The 17,207-nt window shown below is 40.2% G+C and overlaps 1 pseudogene; it reads left to right on the top strand.

The window, feature by feature from the left end:
• The first annotated feature begins 14,918 nt into the window (after window positions 1-14,918).
• LOC142104074 (E3 SUMO-protein ligase KIAA1586-like) lies at window positions 14,919-16,543 on the top strand (annotated as a pseudogene).
• Window positions 16,544-17,207: the final 664 nt, after the last annotated feature.

Genomic DNA, 17,207 nt, shown 5'->3' with positions numbered 1-17,207 from the left:
GCTTCGGTCCTGAGGAGCGTTTTTGGGTGTGTTCCTCTGAAGTCAAAGCACCGTTATTATGGAAGAAATATCATTCTAAATTTCCAAAGAAACCTGATCCTAAGTGTTCGATGACCACCTTTAAAGGGGGAGGTACTGTCACACGCCGCTCAACCACGGCTGTCACTCGTTAACCTAGTATCATTCATTCCTTATTCCCAGCTTCTTTCCCAGCTGTCAATCCAGCAATCAGCTCTACACATAAGCAGGTGATCAGCTCACCTGTGTTCACCTGTCCCGCTCATCCATTGGTTACCTCTTGTTTATAAGGCTCCTCCCAGCTCCTCTTAGTGCTGGTTCTTCTTGTTAGACTCCTGGCCTGGAAGCAGCTCATGCACTCTGCTGCAAATCACCTATTACCTGCTCCACTCGTTAGTGACAACTACTGCAGATCATTGCTTCCATCTCTCCAAGTGTATTTCTGCAACTCACCTATTACCTGCTCCACTCGTTAGTGCTAACTACTGCAGATCATCGCTACCATCCCTCCCAGTGTGCTGCTGCAAATCGCCTACTTACTCTCTGTGGACTATCACTGATTATCACTCAGTACTCCTACTCTTTGTGGCTATCTAGTGCCTACATTTTTCTCTGTACTAGGTTCTCTATCACTGCTCACTGGGAAGTCCCCTAGAGGGCCACGACCTGCAAGGTGGAAGCTGCCAAACCCAAATTCCCTTGCGGGAACCTCTGATGAAAACCTTCCACTCTGTTAGATTCTGCATCTCTGGGTGAAGTACCACCAATCCCAGGCAGAACAGAAGGATCCCACTAAACCTAATGAATCCTGACAGTGAGAAGTACATTGTCCGCAAAGAATGAGATCTGGGATGCTAGGGAGGTCAACCTAAGATCCCAGTCCTCTTCTCCCTATCCACAAAAAGAATCTGAGTGCCTGATGCCCATCACCCTTCTTACCCATAAGGACCCCAATCATTATAAGCTTTCATGGACTTGGGATCCACCGGGAACTTCATATCCGCCAATATAGTCTCTGAACTATATTTGGCCACTCAGGCTTTGACATAGCCCTTGGCATTAACTGCTGTTGATGGTAAACGAGTCTCTAATGGCTCAATCACCAGTAGGACCTGTCCCATTTGGCTATCATTAGGAGTTCTGCACTCTGAATGGATTAGTTTCCTAGTGCTCCTACAGTCTATCAATCCTAATGCTCCTGCAGTCTATCAATCTATCAAATACCTTGTAATGCCCTTTGGGCTTTGTAATGCACTGAGTTCGTTAATGAGATCTTCCAGTATTTCTTATACCAAACCGTAGTCATTTACTTGGATGATATCAAGATCTTTTCTCAAGACTTCTCATCTCATCGCAACCACTCAACCGCCTATGGAAGAATCATTTATAGTGTAAACTAGAGAAATGTCTTTTTGAACAGTCTCAGGTACCCTTTCTTGAATATCTGATCTCTCGCACAGGCTTGCAAATGTATCCGAGCAAAATGGAGGCTATTCTCAATTGGTCCAAACCCGTCGGTTTGAAAGCTACTCAACGCTTTATTAGTTTTACCAATTATTACCGACAATTTATCAAGAGTTTCTCTACTCTTATTCTTACCATCACCTCTCTTACCCTTAAGGGAGGATGAGTCAAATCTTGGCCTCAGGAGGCTTTCCTTGCATTTAAGGCCTTGAAACAGGCTTTCTCTTCCGCCCCTGTTCTGTGTCAGATAGATCAAAGCAAACCCTTCTTTTTGGAAGTTGATGCTTCTGTGGTAGTAGTAGAGGTGGTACACTCTCAAAAGATGTCTAAAAAAAATTCTCCTAATGAATGCAATTACTGTATCGGCGAAAAGGAATTGCTGGCCATCAAAGCTGCCCTTGAAGAATGGCGTTACCTATTGGAGGGGGCTCTCTTTCCCATTACAGTGTTTACTGACCATAAAAATGTAACCTACCTACAGTCTGTTTAATGACTAAATCCTAGACAGGCTCAATGGTCATTGTTTTTCAGCAGATTCCAGTTGATTTTGACTTTCTGTCCGTGCACCAAAAACTTCAGGGCTGATGCCCTTTCTAGGTCTTTCGACCCCTCTGACTCCAATTCTTTTTCGGTACAATTGTTTTAGCCTTGACCAAATCCTCTGTCAAAACTCCTCCTATTGGCACATCTTTTGTCAACACCCACCTGGGCACTACGGTCTTGGCATGGGCTCACAAGTTTAGGTTCGGTGGACATACCAGTATCAAGAAGACAGTGGCTCTCCTTCCCCGTCTCTATTGGTGGCCTTCCCTGGTCGCTGATGTTAAGAAATATATTTCTGTCTGCGAGGTTTGTTCCAGACACAAGACTCCTGAACATTCACCTCCAGGTCTCCTCCTTCCTCTCCCCGTACCGGAGTCTCGTTGGACTAGTGTTTCCTATGGATTTTGTCACTGACCTACCCAACAGCCATGGTTACAATTTCATCTGGGTCGTAGCTAACCGGTTTTCTAAGTTTGCTCACTTTATTTCTTTGAAGGGATTACCGTCCGCTCCTAATTTGGCACTATTCTTTATAAAGAACATCTTCTGTTTTCACAGTTGTCCTCTGGAGATCATTTCGGATTGCGGGGTGCAGTTTATCTCTAAATTCTGGAGAGAGTTCTATCAATATTTATGGATTAATCTGAAATTTTCTTCTGGGTATCACCCGCAGACTAATGGCCAGACCAAACGAGTCAACCAAGACTTAGAATCTTATCTTCGGTGCTACTGCTCCAAGCGTCAATCCTCATGGAGTGAGTTCCTACCTTGGATGGAGTTTTCTCACAACAACCATCAACATGAGTCCACTAGTTTGTCTCCCTTCTTCATTCTTTTTGGAAAACATTGTGTGTTACCTACTCTCACGGAGCTAACCGAATCTTCAGTGCCAGCAGCCCAGAGCATGGTTCGTGATTTTGCCCAGGTTTGGTCCCAAGTACAGTCCAAATTGCAACAATCGTCAGATCTCTACAAACGTTTTGCGAATTGCCACTGAAAAAACCTTCTGGTTCTCCATGTAGGGGACAAAGTATGGCTGGCCACCTGCAACCTTAAGCTCAAGGTCCCTTCCATGAAGCTCGCACCCCATATATTGGTCCTTTTCCTATCTCTCAGATAATCAATTCTGTTACCAACAAACCCCGGCTACCTCTTTCTCTCCGGGTACATAATACTTTTCATATTTCTTTACTGAAGCCACTGGTCCTTAACGAATTTACCCAGGGTTCCTCTCCTCCTTCTATTAAGACTGTCCAGTGCAAAGAGTTCGAGGAAGAATGAATTTTAAAATTGCGCCTTCTTAGAGGCAAGGCTCAATTCCTGGTGCACTGGAGGGGTTACGGTCCCGAAGAGAGATCTTGGGTTAACAAAAACTATTTTTGATCTCCTCGTCTCATGCTGGAGTTTCTGAGGAATCAAGCCACCTGTTCAGAGAGAAGGGGGGAGTACTGTCAGGCGCCAGCCCCGCACTCTTCCTAGGTGCAGGGAACGATCGCCTCTCCTTGCTGCTCGGACGCACTAACGGTTCAGGGGTCTCGCTGCATGCGCTTGCGCAAAAATTGCCGCGTCCCATTCCCTATCGACGGGACGCACTGCCCGGGCTTCCTGTCGGCAGTCATGATTCTGACGGCTGAATCATTCCTCATTCCCTGCTAATTAAGGAACACTCTGGCACCATTAGGGTGCCAGAGTATGGGTTCACTCCAGCTCCAGCATTTCCTGTTTATATGCTCCATTGTGGTTTACTGACTTCTGCCTTGTCCCTTGGCTCATTCTTCTGGACCCTGATTTGGTACTGCACAGTCCCTTTGGTTTTGACCTTGTGCTCGTCCCTGGAACTTCTCCTGGTTCTCCCTGCTACTGTTTGGCTTGACCCGGACTGTCTGACTATCCTGTTTACAACTCCACTGCGCTGGTAACTGACTTGAAGAACCACGACCTGCGCATCCAAGGCAGTGAAGACCAATCCTCCTTGCGGGGGTCCCTGGTGAAGACCGGGGGTGGTTAGACTCCACGCCTCCCTGTTCAGTTGTGTAAATACTAAGGATGAGCGGGCTCGGATTTCGGTAATCTGAGCCCACCCGAACAGTGCGGATCCGATGGGATCCGAGCACTGTTCGGGTATTTCCGGCGGCCAAAAAAAATGAAAGTGAGGCTCTGACGTCCAAGTCTCACGTCGGATCTCGCGAGACTCGGACTTGGATTCCCTGCTGGCGGACGGCATCTTAATGGTAAGTGTGCAGTTTTTTTTAAAAGTTGCTACTGGGTGAATTTGTAGATTTTTCAGAACATGGTGTTTTTTTAGGCTACAAATTTTAATAAAATTATATTTAAAATAAGTTACATTTTTGTTCCACCTATATTGTAAATAGAGAATGAGTGATTTGAGAACAGGACTTGCACAGGAAATCATGATGTAAAAATGTACGTTACAGGCTAGTACTTAACAACAGAAGGACAGCTCTAATGCTCTCTGATAGCCTCATTACTTTCAGGTGATATAACAGCTTTCAAGTAAAAAAGTGATAGGTAGAAGGTTAATGAGATCTCTGCAGGCTTGTGATGCACTGCCTGGATCAGTAAACAAATGTGCAACAGATAAGAAGCATCCACAAGCAAACATAACAAAGTATGATATTACTAGAGAACAGATGGCACTACCTTTTCTTAAGTAATAACATTATGTTTAGTCATTATGTCTAAAGTCTATGTAATGGATTTGCAGGAAAGCCTTTAGGGTTTACATATGCACAAGGTACCACTTGATATGTAACATAGCATACTTTCGAAGTTAAATCCTATAGATAATAACCATAAAGGTTCAGGTAAGTGGAAAGGAACTGAAAAGTCCCCCAATGTAAATAAATTACTTCAATAACCTTCTTAACACAGAGGCTATATCCCTCTCTCTGCTATAAAATAGCCCCACAAACCTAAAAACAGTTGGATATGGCTCCATATACGGTGGTGTCCGGCCTGTAAACCAGTGGTTCTGGAAGCGTAGTTGCCTCCAAAAGACAATACTATTTTATGGCAGAGATATATATTGAATTCAGTCTTATGAAGCCTATCTTTGCAGTTATGATCCCTAAATACACATTAAATATAGGAGTCAGCAATAAATGAACCATAAACTTTATAGCTTTGTCCTGCATGTTTGCACCTGTCCAATCTGGGGATTATTGGTCATAAAGGTGTTTTATTTGGATTGTCCTGCTGAATATAAATATATATATTTTTCTAGTGATAATTTACACAATAGGTGGCTCTGTACTTCTGGTAAGAGAGACAGAGTTACATTTCCATACTGCTTAGCAGACTCCAAGACAATCAAAAATAATATAGAGGAATCCATCACCACAAACTACTCCACACATCTGAAACAAGTACTTATCCATTGGTTGCAATGGTATCTGCTAGATATGTTGCAATGTTTAATTTAATTTGCCATTATGTGCTCTTTGGGGCCTAGTTTTTCAAACTGCCATCCTGTCTGCCACTGCAGTGCCACTCCTAGATGGGCCACGTGTTTGTGCCGCCCACTTGTGTCGCTTAGCTTAGTCATCCAGCTGCCTTGGTGCAACCTTTTGGACTAAAAACAATATTGTGAGGTGTGAGGTGTTCAGAATAGACTGGAAATTAGTGGAAATGAATGTTATTGAGGTTAATAATCGTGTAGGAGTGGAAAAAAAAAAACCAAAAATATGGATTTTAGCACTTTTTATGCTTTTTTAAAAAAAAAAAATCAGAACCCAAAATCAGAACCAAAACCTTTTGTGGGGTGTTTTGGCAAAACATATCAGAACCCAAAACCTCAAGCTAATCAGAACCCAAAACCCAAAACACTAAAAGTGGCCGGTGCACACCCTTAGTAAATACCAGCCAGTGCCTCCTACGATGTCTATAACCGTGACACATTTTAACCATGTCGACATACTGAACCTGTCGACATTTTGATGTGGACAGTCTAACTGTCGAGGTTCACCGTAGACAGATCGTACCCAACCCTTCAAAACAGTTCAAGCATCTGAGTGTGCTCTTATTAGCTCTGCTCCTGTTCTGTGGAAACATTCCACTAGTTGGGGAATGTCTGCTTGTTTCTAATTATACCTTCCGAATATCTCCTATTCAGTAAATATTCTCTTTTTTCCTCACAGTTTATCTCTCACACATTGTCTTTAGAATGTAAACTTGTTTAAATAGGAACTCCTTGTTTTGTTATATACAAAGAGGATTATCTTCCTTTAATCCATTTTATATAAATTATACACAGAATGACCCAAATAAGATAGTGGTGTCAAACTTGTTATATGTCTTGCAATTTGTTTAAACTGTAACCTCATAATATTGTAGAGCCCTGTGGAATATTTTGGTGCTTTATAAATACTCCATAAAAATTAAAAAATAATTTAACAGTAATAATGCATTTTATATTAACATTTTTTAACGGTTTTGTGAAAATATTATACTAAGTAAATAATGTAAAAAAAGGCATAGCTGAACCATTAACACAATTCAGAAAATGTGTCTATGTATTATACATACATTCAAAATTACATAAAGGAAAGCTTGTGAGCAGGGCCTCAATTACCTATGTGTCTGTCTTTACAAATCCAGTCTTGTTTTATTACTGTTTGTTCTTAAATGTAAATTGTTGTGGAGTATACTAGAGTTTTATAAATATGTGTTACTATACAAAATAAATATAGGCATAATCTTACCTCTATGTCCATATTACCTAGTATTGTTTTATTACTCTGTTTTCTCCCAATTGTAAAGTGCTACAGAATATATAATAAATGTTGATGATGATAATACAGATAACATATACGTTACAATATCAGAGTAACCCTTTAAAGAGCCAGTTCCATGGTTATACAGCACCACCTGGTGGAAACAGTGGTATTGAAACAGCTCTGCTGATTGTAAATGCTTCATGAACTCCTGGATTATTTACTGATTAGGGGTATTCCAGGCCACATTCGTTAGGATGCACAAGGGGGATAGCCATTAAAGGTCATTTCTGTCCAGAAGTTAAACAGCATGGCTCCCCTCCCAGAGAAAACTAGTCCTGGAGCTTTTCCTAAGTAACCCTGGGTTACAGGGGCTGGTGAGATGAAAAAGATTGGGACATCTATGATGGACAGAGGACCGTAGACCCTTGCCCATAGAAAATTCCCCAAACCCTTGTTTGCTACTTTATTATATAATAAAATATTCTTTCTTTGTTCACCTGTCTTTGTAATCCAATGATATATTCTCCTGTGTTTGTAATACAATGGAAAATTGGTAGGTTAATTGGCTGCTAACAAATCACCCTAGTCTGTGTGTCTGTCTGTCTGTATGTGTGTTAGGGAATTTAGACTGTAAGCCCCAATGGGGCAGGGACTGATGTGAGTGAGTTCTCTGTACAGCGCTGCAGAATTAGTGGCACTATATAAATAAATGGTGATGATGATGATGATGATAAAAGCAAACGCAGCTGTTCACTATTAACGCCCTCTGCTAAATGACTGTAACCTGGAGTGACTGATAGTCCTGTTAAACACTTAGCCAATAAAAGCGTTTTCCCATGCTGTTTAATGATTCTTGCCAACTCGGGTCACAGGTCACTATTGTTATATTGGATTAGAAAGACAGAAGAATTTATCATTGGTTTGCGAAGACAGAAAATTAGATTTGGACAAAGTATGAAAAGAAGACATTTTATTTTATATTAAAGTGCTGAACTCCTTCAATCAGGGCTCAGCACATGCTACTCTGACACATGTTCAAGACTCAGTGAATAGGGATAGTGCAGTATTAAGGACCACCGCTGGAATTCAGTGCCCATTTTTATATCACCCCCCCCCCCCCCCCATAGTTTAAACAACCGCTGCTCTGATACTCGACTTCATGTGACTGAGACTGAGTAAGGGCATATAGATGCTGTCACCTTTCATTGTAAGTTGTGGATTTACGGGCCAAAACTGTTATCACATAATGTTGACTTAATAAAAACAATAGTAGTTTGAGATGTGCGCTGATCCCCGAGTTTTGGATGTGGTTTTGTTTCTAAAACGTGTTCATGTTTTGGTTTTGTAACTGGTTTTGCCAAAAAATCATAAACATGTTTTGGTTTTGGATATGGATTTAATAAAATATTGTGAAAAATAGGTAAAATAATGTAATTTTGAGCTTATTTGCTCAAATATTATTATTTATAGCATTAACATTCATTTACAGTCATTTCCAGACTATTTTCTAATGATCCCTTCACAACTGTCCCAATTTTCACCAATTTTGCCCAAAGTCTGCATCAAGCTGTCTTTATGTGTTATGATCTGCCTCTGGGACTATTTTGGATTCTGCTATGTTACCCTGCAGTACCTGTGGAACATCAGAGGTGCCGCTGTGTTGTCTTTTTCCACTATCAGGGGTTAACTAGCACAGCTAGTTAATCGTCCACACCTGAGGGCCCCACATATATACCTACTTCTTCCAGCCTTCCTTGTTGGTCATTGATGTTCCTGAGACTGCTGTTTGTGTGTACCTGAAATAACTGCTTTATTTGCTGTTTCTGTGGAGATCCTTGTTTTAGCCAGCTACTGCTACTCACCTGTACCTTATCTCCTGGGAACCTACCTGATGTCTGTCTCATGCCTGGACACACTACTAACTTATAATTCCTGAGAACTCCTGGCTATTGCTGTCATCTGGCTTCAGCTAAGTTACCTGCTGTACTTTCACTATCATTTACCTGCTATTTTGCTATACCTGGAAGTGTTGATTTATGAAGCCTGCACTGGTCTCTTTTATTTTTCACCTGGACTGTCTTTGCTGGAATAAACAGTTTAGTGTTTGTATCACATTTCTGGTTCCGTGGCTATAATTATAAGGATTTTGTTTTTTAACAGAATCCTAACATTATGAAGGATTTGTATAACTTTGCCAGTATTGCATTTGCTTTCTCTGATTCAATTACAAATAATCAAACTACATAGTGTTATCCAGTGCTTTTTTTGTAAAAAAAAAAGGTGCCGGAACTCACGTCTTATTAATCTTTTTATGAAAAAAAATAAAAAAAAAATATATATATATATATATATATATATATATATATATATATATATATATATATATATATATATCTCTACACAAATTTACTCCCTTCCTTGCCCCTCACACACTTGACAATTGTAAAATAAAAATAATAACTCCTACCTCCTCCTGGTTGGCTGGCAAGGCTGCAGTCCAGATGACTGATGGAGTAAACGCAGGATATCTAGAGGGGAGGCCCCATATGTTAATTTAATAAAACAAACATAACAACTGGACATCACTCACCTGTTACACACTGACATGTCCCCTGCTGCGGCTGTCTACCAACTTTTCTCACATATGGCTGCTAGCTATTCTCACCCCTATTCTGCAACCTGGATTTTTTTGTGGCCCTCTCTTTCCACCTCCCTCCTTTTTCTGTAGCCCTCTTTCTGCTCCCTTTCTTTATTCTGTAGCCCTCTTTCTGCTCCCCCTTTATTCTGTAGCCTTCTTTCTGCTCCCCCTCTATTCTGTAGCCTTCTTTCTGCTCCCCCTCTATTCTGTAGCCTTCTTTCTGCTCCCCCTCTATTCTGTAGCCCTCTTTCTGCTCCCCCTCTATTCTGTAGCCCTCTTTCTGCTCTCCCTCTATTCTGTAGCCTTCTTTCTGCTCCCCCTCTATTCTGTAGCCTTCTTTCTGCTCCCCCTCTATTCTGTAGCCTTCTTTCTGCTCCCCTTTTATTCTGTAGCCCTCTTTCTGCTTCCCCTCTATTCTGTAGCCTTCTTTCTGCTCCCCCTCTATTCTGTAGCCTTCTTTCTGCTCCCCCTTTTATTCTGTAGCCCTCTTCTACTTTCGCCCCTTCCCCCTTTCTGTAGTCAGTATTACTTACCTTCTTTTCACTCTCCATAGTTCGATCGCTGCTCCTCCCGCTGCCCTGCTTCCGGCCGACGGAAGCAGGACACACACACACACGCGGTGCTGCACTGTAGCAGCACCGCAGAGAAAAAAAAAAGGTGCCGGAACGCCGTTCCCAGCGTTCAATGGGAAAAAAAGCACTGGTGTTATCTCCCTTTTGTTGCAACCAAGCCTTCTTCTGCATGTTTAGACTTACTATTACTGTAATTGAATAAATATATAACCACATGAACACCAATGTAAATTTGTCAAAAGGTCACAGTTTTTATTTAAACAAATATGATAATAGAGAGCAATGTGAGTTAGCTAACAATTAATAGCAAAACCAAACAGTGGAAGGTCAAATTGCCATTACACCAATAGTCTCAGAATATAATACTTTACAATTGGTTGGTGCTAAATCTGGTGTCAGAGTGACTACACCCCTTCTTGGGGATCACATCTTCAAGAAGGGGAGGTGAGGGAGGGTTGGACTGATTCTTCAGCCCTCCCCATAAAAATGAGTCCCCTAAATTTCATTCAGAAGGGCAGCATTATGGCACAGATTTTCCATACTCATGGCATATAAATAAGTATGAAAGCTTTCTAATGATCCCTTCACAACTGTCTCAATTTTCACCAATTTTGGCCAAAGTCTGTCTTAATGAAGGATTCTGTAGTTTAAAAAAAATAATTATTCAGTCTATACAGTTCTCTAACTCCATCACATCAGCATAAATCGTCAGTCATCATATATCCATTTCTACATGTATTCTTTGCCAGGGCCAAATTCTGTTCTCTTAATTTCTCAGAATCTGGACTTTCAATTGCATTGTCAAGACATGTTTTGGGGAACCAAATCTGCATCAATGTAAGTGTTATACATACTTACTTGTGTGTGAAGGGCAACTACTGGCCTATCTAAAAGCTCTGCTCTTGGATGAATACTAGGCCCATTGAGAAGTGTTTTGTGTGCATAGTCTTTGAAGTTTTTAGTATGGGTGCAGGTCACCTTTGTCTATCAGCATCATCATTTATATAGTGGCAAGGTTAGAAAGATCTGCCCTTGGGATACAAATGAATGCTCTACTCATCAAGAAGTGTATAGTGTGCATAGTCTTTGAAGTTTTGTAGTGTAGGTGCAGGCCACCTTGTCTAATTTCTTTTGAAATGTCTACCTCCATTCATATGACTGTCCATCCAATGACCTCTGCCTGTTACTGTAGCTTAACTATCTATTATGGATGCCCTGTAACATTCAAAATGTATTATGTGCGTAATGACATCTGATTGTTACTGCCTCTTCACTTTCCATAATGCATGCTGTGTAACATTCCCTATTTAGTGTGTGCATAGCATTTTAACATGTTTATCTCTTGCATCTTACACTAAATGTTTTTGTTGTTTAATTTATCTAATGGGCGTGCTTCAGTTAGTGGCATGGCAGATGACCTCTTTATAACCAGTGTGAGGAAAAAAAAACAGAATAATGCCTTGTGCCATGCCACCTGGTGCCAGACTTACCTTTATATGCTAGGCTGTGAGGAAACGGGGTACTACTGGACTGAGAACTATGTAATCATCACCCGTTTCTCACGGTTTATTGTACTTTTTAATCCTTGGCCCAGTCTAAGTATATACACCAGAGCATTGGTGTATTATGTGTATTATTATTTCATGTTATTGGATACATTTTGCCCATACTATTACCTGTGATATTGTATGTAGTATAAATATAAACAATATTGCCATACTGTGTGAAAATATCAGAACAACAGCAGTCATTTTGCTTGTGCTAGCTAATGTAATTACCATTTGTCTCAAATGTCTATTGTATGGGGTGCAGCTGAGATGAGGTTTGTTATCAGAACAATGTCTGAGTTAACTAGCTGGCAGCCCATGTTAATTAGCTAGGTCAACAGATAACCTGAGAGGTAATGAGGTTAGAACTTCTACTCATATGCAATGTGCCTCCATGGTAATATATTGGTTGAAATAGCATGGGGAAATGTATCGATATGTATCAATATAAATGAAATTGTATCAAAAGGTATCACAGACTTATATTGTGTAACGTGTCAAAAGTCTTATTGTTCCATGTAAGCGTGCAGTGTCATTCCTTGATGTACTATTGTAACCCCATGTGTAGTGTATCCAGCCAAAACAGCTAATTGAGTCAAGCCATTCTATTGTCTAATCAAGGTAACAGGGACAGTATGTCTAGCAGCTAAATTGTTGACTGGGAGGCCCCTTCTGTAAAGCGGAGGTTTGAGACATTTGACCCTACTTCCTGGGTACAGAGAAAATAATATAGGGCGAGGAGAATGCCAGGAGAGCGATGCTAGTTTGGAGGATCCTGGTGTAGAAGACATCAGTGAAAAGGACTCTGGGCCAGGCACTGTGGTGCCGCTGGAGTGAACCCTACCAGGACAGGGTTGGTGTGAGCTAGTAACCCAGGCTAGGGGACACCATAACTGTTTTGCTAAACGGTAGTGGTAATATTGCGGGAGGATAAGACCCTGAAAGGGACAGAGATTATGACTTTGGAGTGCTGACTGCAGGAGGCTGCTGGAGGATACGTGCTACCATTTACCCTGTAACTTGTGAACGTCTTGTGGTGTTGTGCTGTCGTAATAAAGTCTTATTTTGGATATATCCTGGTCTACCCGAGTGAGTTGAATCCCACAGAGAGTAACTTCCATCCCAGCTAAGGGTGGTATCCTCACATTGGAAATTACCTTATTTTCTATAGCACACTTTTTAACAATGTAGTTTCATATCTGCCATTGTATGTTATGTTTGCTTGTTTTTTTTGTAGCAGAGTATATTGGTGAGCAGTGTGAAACAGCAGTTATGAATTAGATTTAAAAACAGCCATACAAGTGGAAGCGGTGCTGTTGAGAAGGGAGCGCGAACCACTATATTGCCTAAAGCCCAACAAGATCTTAATCCAGATTTGTGCTGGAGGCTGAAGAGAGAATCCCACAATAGGATGTGAGACAAACACATGCACTTCATGGACAATCACTATAAATATTGTACAGCTAGTGTTTGCAGCCCCTTTAAGCAGCACAGAATATCCAATGGAAGCAGATATAGGAAATTGCTTTTAACATAAGGAATAAGAAAAGTTGTACTGTACCTTATTTTTACACTGATATAAAGAATAAAAACAGGCTCTGTGTTATCATCCATATAATAAAAGAATAAAAACAGATTCTGAGAAATACACTCAGCATATAAAAAAAAAAAGACAAGGTGACACATCTGGGACTACACCAGCTTACCCTTTAATTTTGCTTTTGAATCCCTGACAATCCTTAACCTATGTTAATCTGATACAATTAGTTTTAATGCTGTCTGACTTGGATGTTGCATTTTTTAATTAGCTGACGCTGGTATCACAATTATTTTTTCATTTCCTTTTCCAAGAACTTTGGATAAAGTCACTATCATTGTATCTAGGGATGCTTAGGCTCGGTTTTATGAAAATTGAGCCCCCTTGAACTTCACCCATCCGAGTGCTGAGCCAGCTCGGTACTTTCCTTCGTATGTGCGTAATTAAGGATGCGGTGGTGGACCCCCTTGTAGGCAGCATGTCTGTCTCCAATTCCAAGATGTTATGGCCCCACAGCTGCCAACATTTGCTCCAGTCCCAGTCCCCCAGGTGCCCGGCTCCTGGACAGAGAGCCTTGACAAAGCAGATAGACTCCCTACAGTATCACTGATGTCTTTTAATTAATAACATCACAGCGCTGTCAATAGGGGGTAGCAGAAAAGTGACAACTAGAAGATGCAGAGAAGTAAGTAACTACTGCAGAGGTTAGATGGGATGGGGACAGTGGTGGGATTCAGCCGGTTCGCACCGGTTCTATAGAACCGATTCCTAAAATACTTGCAGTTCGGCAGAACCGTTTGCTGGCCTGCTGTGCGGCTTTACACTTTGTGCACTGCAGCTTGCCCTGCTGGCCTGGAGAAATCAGTTTAATAGCTCTTGAAAAAGTTCTTTATAGAACGAAACGCAGAGGTCCGCTATCATTTGATACTTTGGCACTTGACATTTTAAACAGTTTTTTACTTTGATGACAGCGTGTAAACTGTCATTATCTGTATGTAGAATAAAGTTATTTTATTCAAGATCCATCTGTCTGCTCGATCTGTGAGAGGAAGGAGCGTGACTAACGAGGAGACCACTTGTTTTACACTGCAACAGCATTTGGGATACCGCGCTATTACAGGTATCTCTGGAGGTTAATTTGACCACTATACGTTTTTGATGGTTCCCGCGAGGTGACAGTGAACAGAATTGGAATCTTTCAACCTACATACGTCTGCTTGGTTATGAGGCGGAAAGAGGGCTAAACAGTGAGGAGTACACTCGCCTTCATATTTGAATAGAACTTGGGGCACACCGCTACTGTGAAAAAACTTGGAAGGTGTAAAGTTTGGACACGCAGTGCGGTAGCCTTCGTTGTGGTGACATCAGGCGGAATTGGAATCTACTAAACTTATATGTAAGTAACGGATTGCACTGTTTTCCTTTTATCAACATGAGAGCTGATTGTTATTTTCTTTGTATATATATATGGAACGAGACTAACACCTTTGCTTTGAGGCACATTATTTTCACTGCAGTGTTTAATGTGGCAAGAGAGGGGAAGGGCGGCTGAAGGCTGCTGCTAGCTGCTGCTAGCTTGCTGAGGAGGAGAAGGTTAGCTCAGGGGCTGGCAGTATGGCTGGGCTGGTTGCTGGGCTGGCTGAGGGCTGGCCAGAGGGGAGAGGAGCCATTTTAATTAGCCTGTAGTGGTGGAGGGGGGAATCAAAATGGCGCAGTAGTATGATGAAGATTCTTCATGCTGCCATGTGACCATGACTTCTTTACTTAGAGTGAGGCTGAGATGTATGCTTCTACTTCCATGTCCATAAATAAATGTTATTATATACAAAAAATTTTATGTTTTTTATGTAGCCCTTGAAACAAGGATGAAAAGGCAACATACTTTGAGAGATTTTTTCAATAAGAAAACAAAGTCAGATTCTGCTGTTGTATCAGAATTGCCCTTGGAAGGTTCAACACAGTCACTAGCACAACCAATACAGTGTGAAGAAAGCAGCACGTCAATTGAAATAGAAAATCACAACAACTCCAATATTGCAGACAGTCTTCCGGAATGCTGGTCAGTGCAACAATATAAAAATTTTAAAGAAAAATATGAAGGCCTGGGCATTTGTAACAAAAAGTTAGGTTGTGAGTATTGTGCGAAATATGATTTCATAAAAGAGAAAAGTGTTCATGTGTCAAAAGAGTGGAAAGGTTTTCAGATTGAGGCATCAGGGAAAAACAGAATGGTACAACAAGCTTCTCTAAGGAAAAAAATGAAAGAACATTTTTCATCAAAGGCTCATAACATTTGTAAAGACAACTTCAAAATACGTGAGCAGGATACTATAACAAACGTAGTAGATACAATGAATAAAAAATATTTCAGTACTACTTGTAGAGTATTTAATACAATTTACAGCCTGACAAAAAGATGTAAACCATTTTCAGACATAGAAGATGAGATCGAACTGCAAATGAAAAATGAATTAGATATGGGAATAGGATTGCATTCACGTAAAACTGCTGTGAAAATAGTAGATTTTATTGCCAAGGAAATGAAAAAATAAATATTTACTAAAATTACTGCAAAAGATGATAAAATATGTTTGATTATTGATGAAGCTTCAACTATATCTTGCAAACCAGTTATAATACTGTTCTTAAAAGTTGAGGACTCAGTTTCATCTCCAACAATTTTTGTTGAGCTAGTTGAATTGGAAAAACAAGATGCAGAGACAATATGTTCTTCAGTTCTGGAAAGCTTACATAAAATTTGGCTTACCAAGAACTACTTACAAAAAAATTTAATCGGATTTTGCTCTGATGGTGCAAGTGTTATGCTTGGGCGAAAATCTGGAGTGAGCACTAGGATCACAAAAGACTTCCCAAACATAATAATATGGCACTGTTTAAACCATCGCCTCCAACTTGTTTTAGATGACTCAATAAAGGAAATAAAGCAAGTAAATCATTTCAAAATATTCCTTGATAAGATATATACTATTTTTCATCAATCCAATAAGAACCAGATTGAACTTACCAAAATATCCGAACAACTTGGAATTGAAATTATTAAGATTGGTAGAATTTTGGGACCAAGATGGGCTGCCTGTAGTTTAAGGTCAACCCTAGCTGTGTGGCGCGCTTATCCTGCACTACATCACTATTTTTCTTCAAATGCCAAGTACTTGGGTATGGCTACCCGTCTTAAAAATATATTTTTTTTAACTGATTTGGCATTGATGATTGATATTGTAAACTAAATTTCTCTGCTTTCCAATGCACTGCAAGCAAGAAATACAGACATAATAAAGGCTGAAAAGCTTGTGATTCGATCTATTAAAGCATTTGAAATGCTTGAAAAAGAAAAGGGTCCATATGAAAAAAAGGTTAATGAATTAATTACTTCAGAAAGCTACAAAAAAATCGATTTTGTAGAAAATCATCGGTTTGTTGGCCTTCCTCGGAAAACACTCTTACAAGGCATTGTAACGAATTTTTAAAAAAAAGATTAATGGATTGTGGCCATTTAAAAGCAAGTTGTAGCCAATTTGATGATAGTAATACATTACAATTTCTCAAGTTTTTGGAGCCAAATTACTGGAATATTGAAGAAGTAATAGTTCCATGGAAAGCAGCTGAAGAGCAATTGCATGTATTTAATACATTTTTCAATTACCAAATTGAGATTAATGAGTATCGAGATTTTGTGTAAAATGTGTTAAAAAGCAACGAGAACTATTCAATTCCTGAAAGTGTTCAAAGAGCTAGAAATATTGTCAGAATAATTGCTGTAAGTTCAGCAGAAGCAGAAAGGGATTTTTCAAAGATGAACATTATATGTTCTGAGAAGAGAAGTCGGCTAACTGTTTCCAATATATCAAACATTATGATTATCGGTCTTATCGGCCTACCGCTGAAGGAATGGGATCCTACTCCTACAGTGCAAAGATGGTTAAGGGTAAATCACACAGCTGATGATGCTCGGATAAAAGCAAAGAAAATTGCAAGTGAGGACGCCAATCAAACAGCAATATGGAAATATCTTCACTAACTGTTTATGAGCTATTTAATATTTAAAATCTTACGTTACACATAATCTAGTTTTCTTTACCTCTTTTACTGTTCTTATTGCAGTATTTAATGCGTGAATTGTTAGACTACCTT

Source organism: Mixophyes fleayi, chromosome 10 (assembly GCF_038048845.1).
Source record: "Mixophyes fleayi isolate aMixFle1 chromosome 10, aMixFle1.hap1, whole genome shotgun sequence".
NCBI classification, from domain to species: domain Eukaryota; kingdom Metazoa; phylum Chordata; class Amphibia; order Anura; family Limnodynastidae; genus Mixophyes; species Mixophyes fleayi.
Note: the sequence above shows the minus strand (reverse complement) of the source record. Positions and strands in the feature narration are given on the sequence as shown.